The sequence below is a fragment of the Delphinus delphis genome, chromosome 10 (genome assembly GCF_949987515.2).
Source record: "Delphinus delphis chromosome 10, mDelDel1.2, whole genome shotgun sequence".
Lineage (NCBI taxonomy): Eukaryota > Metazoa > Chordata > Mammalia > Artiodactyla > Delphinidae > Delphinus > Delphinus delphis.
The window spans coordinates 75,343,873-75,356,105 of record NC_082692.2 but is presented as its reverse complement, the minus strand read 5'-3'; the positions used below and the strand labels follow the sequence as shown (position 1 = coordinate 75,356,105).

The 12,233-nt window shown below is 41.8% G+C and overlaps 1 protein-coding gene across 26 annotated transcripts in view; it reads left to right on the top strand.

Moving 5' to 3' along the window:
- Positions 1 to 12,233, top strand: part of FHIT (fragile histidine triad diadenosine triphosphatase) — a 1,444,513-nt gene that overhangs the window by 470,714 nt on the left and 961,566 nt on the right. For 2 of the 26 annotated variants that reach the window (XM_060022813.1, XM_060022815.1), the window contains one exon: positions 10,550 to 10,695. The exons of the other annotated variants lie outside the window; for them this stretch is intronic. The gene's annotated coding sequence lies outside the window, so the exon portion shown is untranslated. The remainder of the gene's footprint in view (positions 1 to 10,549; positions 10,696 to 12,233) is intronic. 26 annotated transcript variants of the gene reach the window in all.

The following is a 12,233-nucleotide window of genomic DNA, read 5'->3' as shown; positions in this document are numbered from 1 at the left end:
CAGCTTCTCTCTCCTCCCTTCCTCTAATCTCTGGCTGGGGCTTCCCACTGGCTGAACACAACTGGAAGTCATAAGGCAAGGGAACCCTTGGCTGCAATCCATATAAGCCAGCCTCTGAGGTAGACAACAGGATAGGAAGGGGTGAAGGGAAGATCTGGAGGGCGAATGGCAGGCATCCCGCAGAACATCCAAGTGCTATCTTTCCAGCTACAGCCTCGTCTCCCACTTCCACACCAGTCCCCTTCTCACGCACACTTCACATATCAGCTAAAATAAAACCATCCATCTGTTCACAGTGGTCCCTAGTTTAAGACCAAATCATTCAACAGCTTTCCATTGAGCTTAGAATAAAATCCAGGCTCACTCCCGTGATGTATGAGACCCATGATGGTCTGACTGGCTCCCACCCACGTCTCCCCCTCTGCTCACAGTACCCAGTCTGCCCTGGCTTGCTGCACCTACTCGCAGTGGTCTGCTTTTGATTCCCAGAATAAACTAAGCTCATTGTCCTCACTGGCTCTTTGTATACTCCTAACCCTCTGCTTGGAACACGCTTTCTTTCCTCAACCCATTACATGGTTGACTTCCTCTCCTGCTTCAGAACTTATCATTTGAACATCATCACCTCAGGGAGGTCCTCCCTGTCCTCCCTGTCTAAAGGATGTCCTCCATTTATTCTCTGTCAGAGCACCCTAGTATTTGCTTCACGGCGTTTATTGCAAACCATAAATGGCTCCTTCCTCTCTGTCTCCTTTGCTTTGTTTAGTCTGATTCTAAAGCAAAGCAAGTTTCTTCCAGGCGTGGGCCCTCTCTGTCTTCTCTGTCACTCTGTCATCCTCAGAACCTGGGACAATTTCTGACCCAGGTAGTTTCTCAATAAATATTTGGCAATTGAGTGAACAAACATTCCATTCAATGAAAATAGCTTTCCATTTGTGCACTTTTTTAAGAAAGGTTACCTTTGAGCTTATCTTGAGTGTATTTGAATTTCTATCTCTCTAGTATCTGGGGAATCTTAAATATATTAAGCGCTTGATATATGTTTGAATAAACACATTTACTAGCAGCAGGGCTGATTTTCTATAGCTTGGCAGATTGTTTTTTATGGTTGGTCTATTATGTCTTTAACAAAATTAAGTTAAAAAAAGGAACAATACCCTATCCCCAATCTGTAGTTTCACAGCATAACTAATTGAGTGCTGTTGACTGTCTTGGTGACTTGTTGGAAGCTGGTGTTATATAGTGACTAGGTTGGAAGCTGGTGTTATATAGTGACTAGGTTGGAAGCTGGTGTTATATAGTGACTAGGTTGAGCTTTATTTTATTTTATATTTACTTATTTGGTTGCACCGGGTCTTAGTTGTGGCAGTTGCAGCTTGCCGGCACCTTAGCTGTGGCATGTGAACTCTTAGCTGTGGCGTGCATGTGGGATCTAGTTCGCTGACCAGGGCTCGAACCCCAGCCCCCTGCAATGGGAGCATGGAGTTTTAACCACTGCGCCACAAGGGAAGTCCCTAGGCTTGAGCTTTAGAGCCAAAAAGACCTGGCCGAACTCCAGTTAGGCCAGTAACTGGATGGGAAAGACTGTGAACAAGTTACCTAGCCTTTCTGAGCCTGTTTCCATTATCTGTAGATGCAGGGGTAATGTGGTCTAATTCCTAGAGTTGTTCTAGGACTACAGGTGATAGCGGAAATCTTTCTCTTTTCTCTGGGCCCATCACTACTTTCCCTTCTATAAAAACAGGCACAAATCCTCCCTCTTCTCTCTTTAGGCTGCTGCTTCATCAATACCCTCTCCCCAGTCCATGTTTTATTAGTCTTTGGATCTCATGTCCATATTTTGGTTACTGGGAATCTTGCTAGAAGGCTTTCCTGTCCACACCTTTCTTTATGAAGTTGAATTCGCTTTCTGGTGGAAGCAGCCTGGAGCTCAGTTGTGCCTGTGACAGTTACAGACCCATCAGGCTTTCCAGCTAGCATCATATTGGCCAGACAAATGCAGACAGCACTTTCATGCAGCGAAGCACTTTGTTAATACTTTGAGCCTCTAAGGGACAATTTGATTTGGAAAAAAAGGCATTGAAACCTTGTACAATACTCACCTCATTACACAAGGAAAACCAAATAAGTTTATGTGACAAAAAGGTATGGGTATGCTTTTGATAAAAGAAGCCCAAGCCACAGGGCACTCTACTCTGCAGAGAGACAAGAGGCATGGAAGTTTCATCTTTTGTTTATTTCTTTTTACTTAAGTTTAACTAATATGCTGTGAATGCATTTTTTGTGCCAGGCATTTTTCTTTACTCTGTTAGATGAATTTAGAACTATTAAGATTATAAAGTAAAAATATTTAGGTGCAGGTAAGATCTGGCTGAAGAACAGGATCCTTTGCTGACGGGGAATATATTGGTACTATATAGGCAGTCTTGCAAAATTAAATTTCTAATGCATGAAATGGTTGCCTGGAATCTGGTTCCTTAAAATATTCAGATCAGTTCCATTAAAACCTATATAGTTAGCACTCTTGATACATGCTGAATGAAAGAGGTAAGGGTATAGTCCCTGCCCTCCAGTGCCTTACCATCAGGCTCAGTGTTCCTGAACTTTTTTGACCAATGTCCTTCTATTTTAAATATAAATATCTCAGGCCCTTCTTACATTATTTGAAACTTAAGGTAAAGTTGAAGACAACTAGATAAAGCCCTGCTTTATTTTCAGGTTACATGTTACATAAATTTGTCTATGTCTTTCTAACTGGTGATCTAAGACACATGTACACCACACCTCTTTACACATGTGGCATTCATTGTTAAGCTTCATATGTTTGATAGAGACCAGAGGTTGCAAATTAGTGGTTTCACGGGTCCAGTGCATATCACAGAGTTGTTGTCCTCTTAACTTTCTTAATTGAGCCAACATTTACAATTGGGATATTTCACATAAAATGCAGATTTTTGACTTCTCTTAACACATTGGAAGATGTGGTGGCCATGGGCCCACATTCCCATATGGCAGCAGTGGGTGGGGCTGACTGGCTTCTGCCCCCTCAGGCGGGGTATGTGCTCTCTGGTTGCCGTGTCTCCACTGCTCAGCAGTGAATGCATATGTCTGAAAATTGGCTTGCAGCAAACAAATTAACCCCCCTGGCTCTTGGAAGCTTGAGTTTGTAAGCTCTGGTAGAGTCTAGCGAGGGGAGTTTGAAGGATTTTCATTTATCAAGTAGATGGACCTTGAGATACTGGTAGGATTTATACAGTTGAAGAAGAGTGTGTGGGGGAGGGTGGGGGGAGATCATTCCAGGCAGGAGACTAACTTTGATGCTGAATTTCACTGGTGGGTAGTGATGGTTTTTCTAATAATATTTACATTGCTTAAGGATGAAAATGACTTACTTTTTTCTTACAGTTGAGAGCATGTTTACGGTTAAGATTCTGACTCCCTTGCATTTTAATATGCTTTCTTGAGAGAAAGGGACAAGGGGAGAAGGTGTAGTAGTAAGAGCTAGGAATTGGACAGAACTGAGGTTGTAGCAATGGGCGACTGTCAGGTTTATGAATTCATTAATTAGAATTGTGTGTGGGGGGGGAATGTGTGTGGTGTTGGTGTATGGTATATGATGCTTGTGTATGTGTGCATGGTATGTGTATGTGTGTATGGTGTGTGTGCATATGTGTGTGGTGTATGTGATGTGTGTATGTGTGTGTAGAAGGTATTGATGTTCAGAACAACAGTACCACTGCAGGAAGCATTCAGATTTGTGAAGGAAAATGAGGCAGAGAAAAAGTGTCATTCATTGCCTGTCTCTCAAAAAGATAGTAAAAGTGCCCCTTCACAGTAGCTGAGCCAATACTTCACAAAGGCAGCTGGGCCTATTAGAAGAACAAGGTACGGTGGTTTGACCATCAGTATCCTGCAGTATTTTCCAAGCCAGACTCTCCTAATACGTGGGATTCCCCTGTAACATCACACTTAAGATGATGTATCTAAAAAGCCACTTTTAGTATAAAATTGTACCTATGAGTAGTAACATGTTTATATTTGAGGACTTGTTTCTGTTTTTCAGGGTAATCAGCCTCTGGCTGTCAGGCAGAGGGCTGAGGAAGCGGGTAGGGTGGGGGTTAGGTTTGTTCTGTTTTGTCTTGACGTTGTTGGAGGATTTCAAATGGAGAAATTTTATTTTCCTGGCAAGGCCAGATCCTTTATACAGTTTGATGTTTCCTTGGTCTTCAGAAGGCCCACCATAAGGGTTTATTTGTGTTAAATTGAAAACAGATCTCTTTCTAAAGGAAAGGCCCTTTTATTGATCCTGACCTTTTCCTTTTGCAGGTGAAGGCTTGTTGAGTTGCCTTTTAAACAACCAGAAACCACTGTGTTTCTTTTTCTTGTAATCTTTTATTTATCCTGTTCAGAGGCCTTACTTGCTTAAAAATAAGTTTCCTATGAAAATCATAAAACAGCCCTGCTCAGCCAAGAGTTAAGATTATAGAACACGTAACAAATCACATATGTGGCTTTTGAGGGGAAGGTGAACACCGAATCTCCTCACCCCCTGCCCAGCCCCACCTTCCCCTCTTCAACTTGTTTTTCCTCTGTTGTTTCCATCTGTGCCTTGTGAGGTCCCACAAGAGGTGCTTTAGACTTTATTTCATCTAGTAGCGCCCTGAGAAAACTTTAAGCAAACTTTAAGCGCTGAATTGGGATTACATTAGCTGGAAGAGTCAAGAAATTAATTTCCTTCAGGAGAAGAATGGCATGTCTGGCCAAACAGAATATTGCTTGATGTAATAGAACTCCCAAATGAAATTGGGGAGTGGATCTTTCCCTTACCTGTGGGATGTGAGATTATTGAATTCCAGATTCCCGTATGAATTAGCATCCGACCAAGTGGGCCCACCCCCTACTGTGCCAGCCTTGCCTTTCTGGCCCCTGTGCATGGGAGTGTTTCTGTCGCCCACCAGAGGGCCGCACATTTTCAGCCACCTCTAGATCAGGGAATAAAAGAATTAGTGGATTGGAACTTAATCCATAACTCCCTAACTCTGCAGCTTTATTTTTTTAATAGTTCATAAACTTCTTATTTTTCTTTCTAGCCTCCGTTTCCTCTGTGGTGAAGGAGAGGTTGGCCAGCCTTTGGCTCTGCCTCATAAAAACGCTTTAGAGGACAATGCTAGGTTGTGTGACTTCCCATAATTCACCCTCATATAATATTCCGGAACCGCCTCAGAGTTCGTGTCTGACTTTGTTCTAATATAAAGAACCCTAGGGTCAACAACACAACTGTTTCCAGATGGATTAAGTTGTGCATTCTTGAAGACCTACGAGGCCCATGTATATTGCTTCTCTTAGAGCTGTCACAAGTAATATTATTGGGAGCATGACAGATGCCTAATGGGATACACGGAGATCTCTATTTTGAAATTTCTAAAGTGACATAGTAGGCTTTCTTATTTTTCAGAATAACTAAATTAAGTGTCTGTCTTTCTGAATTAAACTCTCTGTGGGCTCTGTTTTGTCACCTTTTGCCCTCTTCTGGGTGATAGAATTGGGAGATAAATCAGTGACTGATTGCTCAGAGAGTTAAGTTTTGAGAAATATATTTTGCAGGTCACATGTGCCTTACACAAAACTTTCTAACAGCGAACAGGCACAAATGGGATTTTGAAACACCATCATTTGCTGTCAAGAGGTGAAAGCTCCAGGAGTGGGACTTATCAAAGCGTAGGTGTGAATAGTTTGCAAGGTCAAAGGCAAAAAATTAGCCGCTGCTGAGAACTCGGAATGGGAATCGCACTGGTCACCACTCAGGTGTCCTTTTCAGTCAGAGAGGGGCTGACCAGCACCTACTGAACCCAGGCTCCTTCTGGTTTTCACGGAGGGTAGGGCACAAAAGCCTCAGTTTAGTATATGTACTTCCTATGAGAAACCCAGTGCATGCTTGAGTCCCTTCTTTCCAGGATTTCACATTTATCTGTCGGAAAACAAATATAAATACAAAATCAAAACATGCTGTTGGATTTGTGTAATTTCTTCCTGAAGTATACATTTTCTTTTTGAAGGGAAATATTCTTGCTCAAAGTATTTTTTTCCCCCAAAATGAGAAAGTTTTTCCCCCCCACCCTCAATTATTGTTATGTGCCTTTGGGATAAACTAAAGAAGAGAGTAAGACTCACCTGAAAATTAGATAGTTGTATATATTTGACATTTAAATTGTGTAAATTTCATTCCACATGTCCCACTATGCATGTATATAGAAATATACAAAATTTTATATGTATAATATTCCACACGCAGTTTTGTAAGCTAGTTTTTTTTTAACCTAATATCATCCTTCTATGTTGATAAATATGCATCTACCTCATCGTTTTAAAAGACTGCATAGTAATCCATTTTATAGGTAAAGCACATTTATTTAGCCAATGCCCTGTTGATGGACATTAAGATTGTTTCTGGGTTTTCAGTATTGCAAAGAACAGTAGAACAAACATCCTCATCCATACATCTTCATGGACTTGACAAGTTGTTCCTTTGAGATGTAATCCTAGAAATTAAATTGTATGGAAATATAATTAACAATTTTATGGGAGTTGCTCCTCTGTCTTTCAAAAAGGTACTAATTTCTACTCATCCATCTGCATATGACAGTCTTCAATTCCTTTTAACATCACTAACGCTGGATAGTGTAAATCTTCTTAATCTTCGTTAACCTGAAAGATACAAAGAAATGGTTCATTGTGATTTTTGTTTGAATTTCTTTGATTAATAATGAGGTTGAACATTTCCCCATTATTGTCCATTTCTATTTCTACTTTTGGGAGTTAGCCATTCATATCTTTTTCCTGTTTTTCTGTTAGGCTTTTTGCCTTTCTCTTATTGCTTATAATAGCTTTCTGTAAATTCTGGATACATGTGATTCTTATGCAGCATCTGGACAGGAGCTTGTCAAGAAAATATTGGAGAAGAACACAGCATTAAAATGAAAGAATTTACTATTGTGTAACTCAGGGTAGCCATCTAAGCCGTCTGTCCCTCAGTTTCCTCTTGTCTAAAACTAGCAAATTCATTCATTTCTCAGATTTCTTCACTTGTAGTGAAGCTAATACTTGTTAAAGTGAAGCATTTTACCCATGTAACGTCCACAGGGAACACTTTGGAGTCCTCTATTGTTTTAATCACCGTCTTTTTACCCGGTTGGTAAGGGAGAGATTTCCACCCTAGGGATGTGGGGATGGCCAAACACACAACCTCCAACACTGGACAGGGGAGATTGACAGCCGTTTATCAGTCACATATGCTCACAGCCTAGGGGAAGAGGGTGCTGCACACCACACAAAGCCCCAAGATGGTTGCACTTGAGAACAGAGTGAAAAACCAGAGGCTGTGAGAGGCAGTATCAAGGGGGTGGGTGACCCTTGGTTCCTGCAAGAAGATGTAATTGGCTTATTTGAATCATTCCAGAGGCTGACAGGAAACTGAACCCCATTATTCAGGGTTAAGAGGAACTGTGCCTGGTCCACATGATAAGGAGAGCTGCTTGGCTAGGGGACTTTAATCCCCAGGAGCAGAATGGGAAGAGGAACTTGTGGTTGGGCCATTGGAGGCCATCCTGATTTTCCCCAGATGTCAAGACAGCATATAATATTGAGGTTCAATTTTAGGTCTTATATCACAGCTCTCACTGAGAGGTGGGCCTCTAAACTCAGTGGCCTCTTCTCAATCCTCATTGCCCTTGCCTGAGTTCATCCTGTCCACTCCTGAACATTCTTCCCCTCCAATGGCCTCCATACCACGGCCCTGTTCAGGGAGGCAGCATGGCATGAGTGAGATGCTCCCCAAGTCAGATAAACATAGTTTTGAACCACCTATGTCACTAACCAGTTATATGGCCTTGGGCAAGATACATTACTCCTTAGCCTGAGTGTTTATAAGATAAAGATAGTACAGACCTCATCAAATAACATATAAAAAGTTTCGGGCATAGTGCCTGGTTCATATTGGGCATTTAGATCTTATTCTTTAACATCTTTTACTTGTTAATCTTCATATTCCTGCCATCTAAATGTGAGTGTTAACTAAGATTTGTTGCACACTTTCCAACCCCCTTTTTCTATTCCTCAGCCCTTGAAGACACAGGCACATTTTCTATTGCTTCCATTTGCACCTTATGGCAAATGGCCCCCAAGTTGCATTTCTTCCGGTGGTCGTTCTCTGGTCCCACATTTCCAACTGTTCCCTGAAGATTTTCCCTGCAGTGTCTTTTTTCAGCATGTTAAAGTTTCTCCTCAAACCAGTACCTTCTATGGTACTTCTTTTGTCTGACTTCCTCATTAGTGTCCCTGTCATTTTGGCTTAATACTCTTAAGTCTCTTTTAGTTTCTTTCTCTTTCAGACCCACAGTAACTCAGCTCTCAATGGCTGTTTGTTTCTTCTCTCACAGGATGGCTTGCATCCATCCTTTCTACTCTATTCCCAGAGATCAGTGCCTTTAAAGAGTTGCACTCAGCTCTGAGTTTCTTCCTTCTCTGCAAACCCCCCTTTTGTCTCCCAGTCCAGCCTGTGTCCCACTGCTTGATAAATCTTTCAAAGACTCATCTCCAATCATGTTTCCTCTACTCTAAAGCTACCAGTGGTTCCTTGGTGGCCATAAGCTGATGCAAGTTCCTTAGCCTGGCACACAGGGTCCCTGACAATCTAGTTACTCACTTTCTAGCGTTGGTGTCCTCGGTATTCCTACATACCATCAGCTTGATCTTTCTTTTTAGTCCCCAGGATATGCATGGCTCCAAAGTGCCTTTATCTATGTTTTCCCTTTTCCATGGGCTACTCACCTTCCAATTCATTCTCAGTGTTTTGTGTTCAGAATTCAAATACCGGCTTTGCTGGTTACTAGCTTTGTAACTTTGAAAAATCATTTAACCTCTCTGAACCTTGGGTTCCTCATTTGTTAATGGGGATAATAGTATCATGGTACAGGGATATTTATGAAAACAACTAACAGTGCTTGTGTTATAAACATGGAATTGTTCTTACTGCTGTTGCACTCATCAGCCCAGCCAAAAGTAATCCTTGCTTCCTCTGAATACCTACTTTGTTACACAAGAGGCACTTGTTTTATATGCCTTGTGCTGTGTTGTATTTCAAAAGGTTATATCTTTATTAATTACACTGAAAGTTCCTTGAAGTTGGGCATCAAGTATTGCATATCTTTATTCATTCATCAGCGATTTAGTGGGCATTTTGTTTGTGTCTCATGGGGTGCTAGGGCCTGTGGATGCAAGAATGACAAAGACTTAGTCCCTGCTATCAAAAAGCCTCCCACCATCTAATTACCGTTGAATGCTACCTAGACTAGGTTGAGACAAACCATTGAGAGCCCAGAGTAGGGGCACCTGACTCACCTCGGAATTCTGGACAGCGTTCTGAGGAAGTGACATCCAAACCGAGACAGGAAGAATGTAGGCATCGGCCAGGTGTAGGTGGGGAGGCTCATTGCAGCTGGATGAATGAGGGAGAGCTTTCAGTGCAGAAAGAAACATGTTTATAAATAAAGAGGGGAAGCAGAACAAAATGTTCTGTGAATTGCAGAACAAAATGGCTGTGGTCTTGGTGTTGAAGGAGAAGTAGCAAGAGAGAAAACTAGGAAGGTAAGCCAAGGCTGGACCATGAAGGGTTTTTCTATTATGTCTACCATTAATAGTGCCCAGTACAGTGCCTGCATCTGGTAGGTTCAATAAATGTGCTTCTAGCCTTTATAAAGAGCAGATGCACATGATTTAGTCTCAGCATTTCCTGTCAAGGAAACCCAGTTTGGCAATAGAGCAGAGTTTCAAAATTGCTGAAACCCTTTACTTGTATTTCTTAGAAACAGTGAAGGAGAGCTATATATCTAATCCAGGCCATATTTATAAACAAACTGTCAAATGACAAAACTAAAATGATTTAGTAATAAGTTTGATGTCCTTTATTCAAGGGAAAACAATTCATGGATTGGGGGATTACAGTGCAGAGCAGTGGAGCACCCTTCCTGAGAGATTTTGGGCAAGGGTGAGTTTTACAGATGATTGGAAACAGTGACGCGGAAATGGCATGATGGGCTAGAAGGTCAGGGATTTCCTTGTAAGGAGAGCAGGTCCTATTTTCTAGGGTAAGGTGAGCTCTCTAAAGCTGAGTTGGAGGATTATGATTTGGTGTGTGTTAGGTTCCCTTAACAGGTGTTTCCTGTAAGTGTGGGCTGACCTAGCTTTAGATTTATGACATGGGCTGGGCCATTGGGGCAGCCTCCATTTTGTGGGGTTTGATATATGAATTAACTTTATCAAAACAGACAAACCAACCAACAAACAACCCTACTGCTCCTATCCACTTTCATATGTTTTACTACACTGATGTCTGTTATTTACTAAAAGTAAAACCAAACAGATGTCCTCTCTCCTCCACCAGATGATACACTTGTTTCCTTCCACTCCCTCAGTACTTTGTCACACAGCTAGACTTGACCTCTCTCTAACCTTCCTCGCCGTTTTTCTCTCCCTCTCTCCACCTTCACCAAAGTCTAGAGAAACTGGATGGGTGGACACTGAGCCCTCCTCAGGTGACCACAGTTTAATAAGGATTGTCCAAACAAATGTAAGGAGTGAGTGAACCATTCTGTGAAAGAACCAGAGGCTACCGCTGAGAAGCCCGGAGCCCTGTGTGTGGTGAGTTGGGTCTACCTTAGAAACTCATCCTTCCATTTTCAAAAGAAATTTTCTCATTCAGGATTCTGTTTCCCACCTCCCCCCTTCGTCCATTATTTCTCCCAAACCATGAATCATAAACTTCAAGAAAGCATTGTGAATAATTTATATTCTTACACTATGCATTGCCTAACTCCCTTTGGGGGAAATGAAGAGACACATTAGTCTTTTGCTGCTTATTCTCCCGTGGACTGAGACCATGTCAGCTGCAGGCAATAGCAAGGATTTATGACCACAGAAGCTGTCATTATGGAACAGTTGATTGACCCATAGTTTTGATTAACCAAAATATTTAAAAAAACAAATCAGGAACAGTGCTAATGACACTAGAATGGAAATTCAACATTTTACCGACTTCCACTGAGACCTGCTTGTTATCATCTTTCTTTCCAACACTCAATGGTGTTTTCTTCCCTGCCTGTTTAATTGGTTTTTCTGTGGAATCTTTCTCAGAATCTGTAAATTCAAATACAGAGCTATGATGGCTCAGAACACATAGTGGTACCCTGCTGCTGGGGATGAGGGAGTCTAGATGTGCTCAGGTCCTATTTGGTTTGGTCCTTCTAAATGTCTTGGGAATTCCCTGGTGGTTCAGTGGTTAGGACTTGGTGCTTGCACTGCCTGGGCCCAGGTTCAGTCCCTGGTTGGGGAACTAAGATCCTGCAAGCCGTGCGGTGTGGCCAAAAAAAAAAAAAAAAAAAAATCTTTACTCAGCTTCACAGCACCAGGAAGTATATTAATAGTTAGTACCTGTCTTGGGCCATTGAGATGCATCTGGCACATTGGGTTGGTCCCAAAGTATTGTTAGAATGTGTCACCTCTACTCCATCACCTCCAGCACCATACCATCCAAATTCTAGACTAACTGGCCTACCTGAACTCATTCCGCCTCCCCTCTACCCAAATCCATTTTTTTTCAAAGCATAAATATGGTCATATCAACTACTACCACTGCACCCTGCTTAAAATCCCCAAAATGGCTTCGCATTGCTCAAAATTCTTGATGTGGGCCATAAAGCCTTGCATAGTCACCATTAATACTCTTCTTCATCACTCCATCCCTTGTGGATTCTCCACTCCAATCAGGCTGGCCTTTATTCAGTCCCTATATTCACTCTACTCAGTTTCATTACAGGGCCTTTGCTTATCTGGTACCTACAGCCTATAAATTTCAGCTCAAGTGTTATTTCTTCTGGGACACTTTCTTTGCCTCTGTTATACCCCCTTAACTGGACTCCTTCTATGTAATAGGTCCTCCTGGTACCAGATACCTCTCCTTGGGCACCTTTCAGAAGGTCAGTTTTATATTGGAAAGGTCTTTTGATTATCTGCCTCCCCTGGATTCCTTGAGGGCAAGGCCTGTCTTTGTTTTGACTCACGTTTATATCTTCAGCACCTAACAAAGTGCCTGACTCTTAGGAGGCAGTCAATAAATAGGTATTAGATGATTGGGTAAACAAATAAAATTGAGTATAAGTTTAATCAGAAAATAGGTCTTA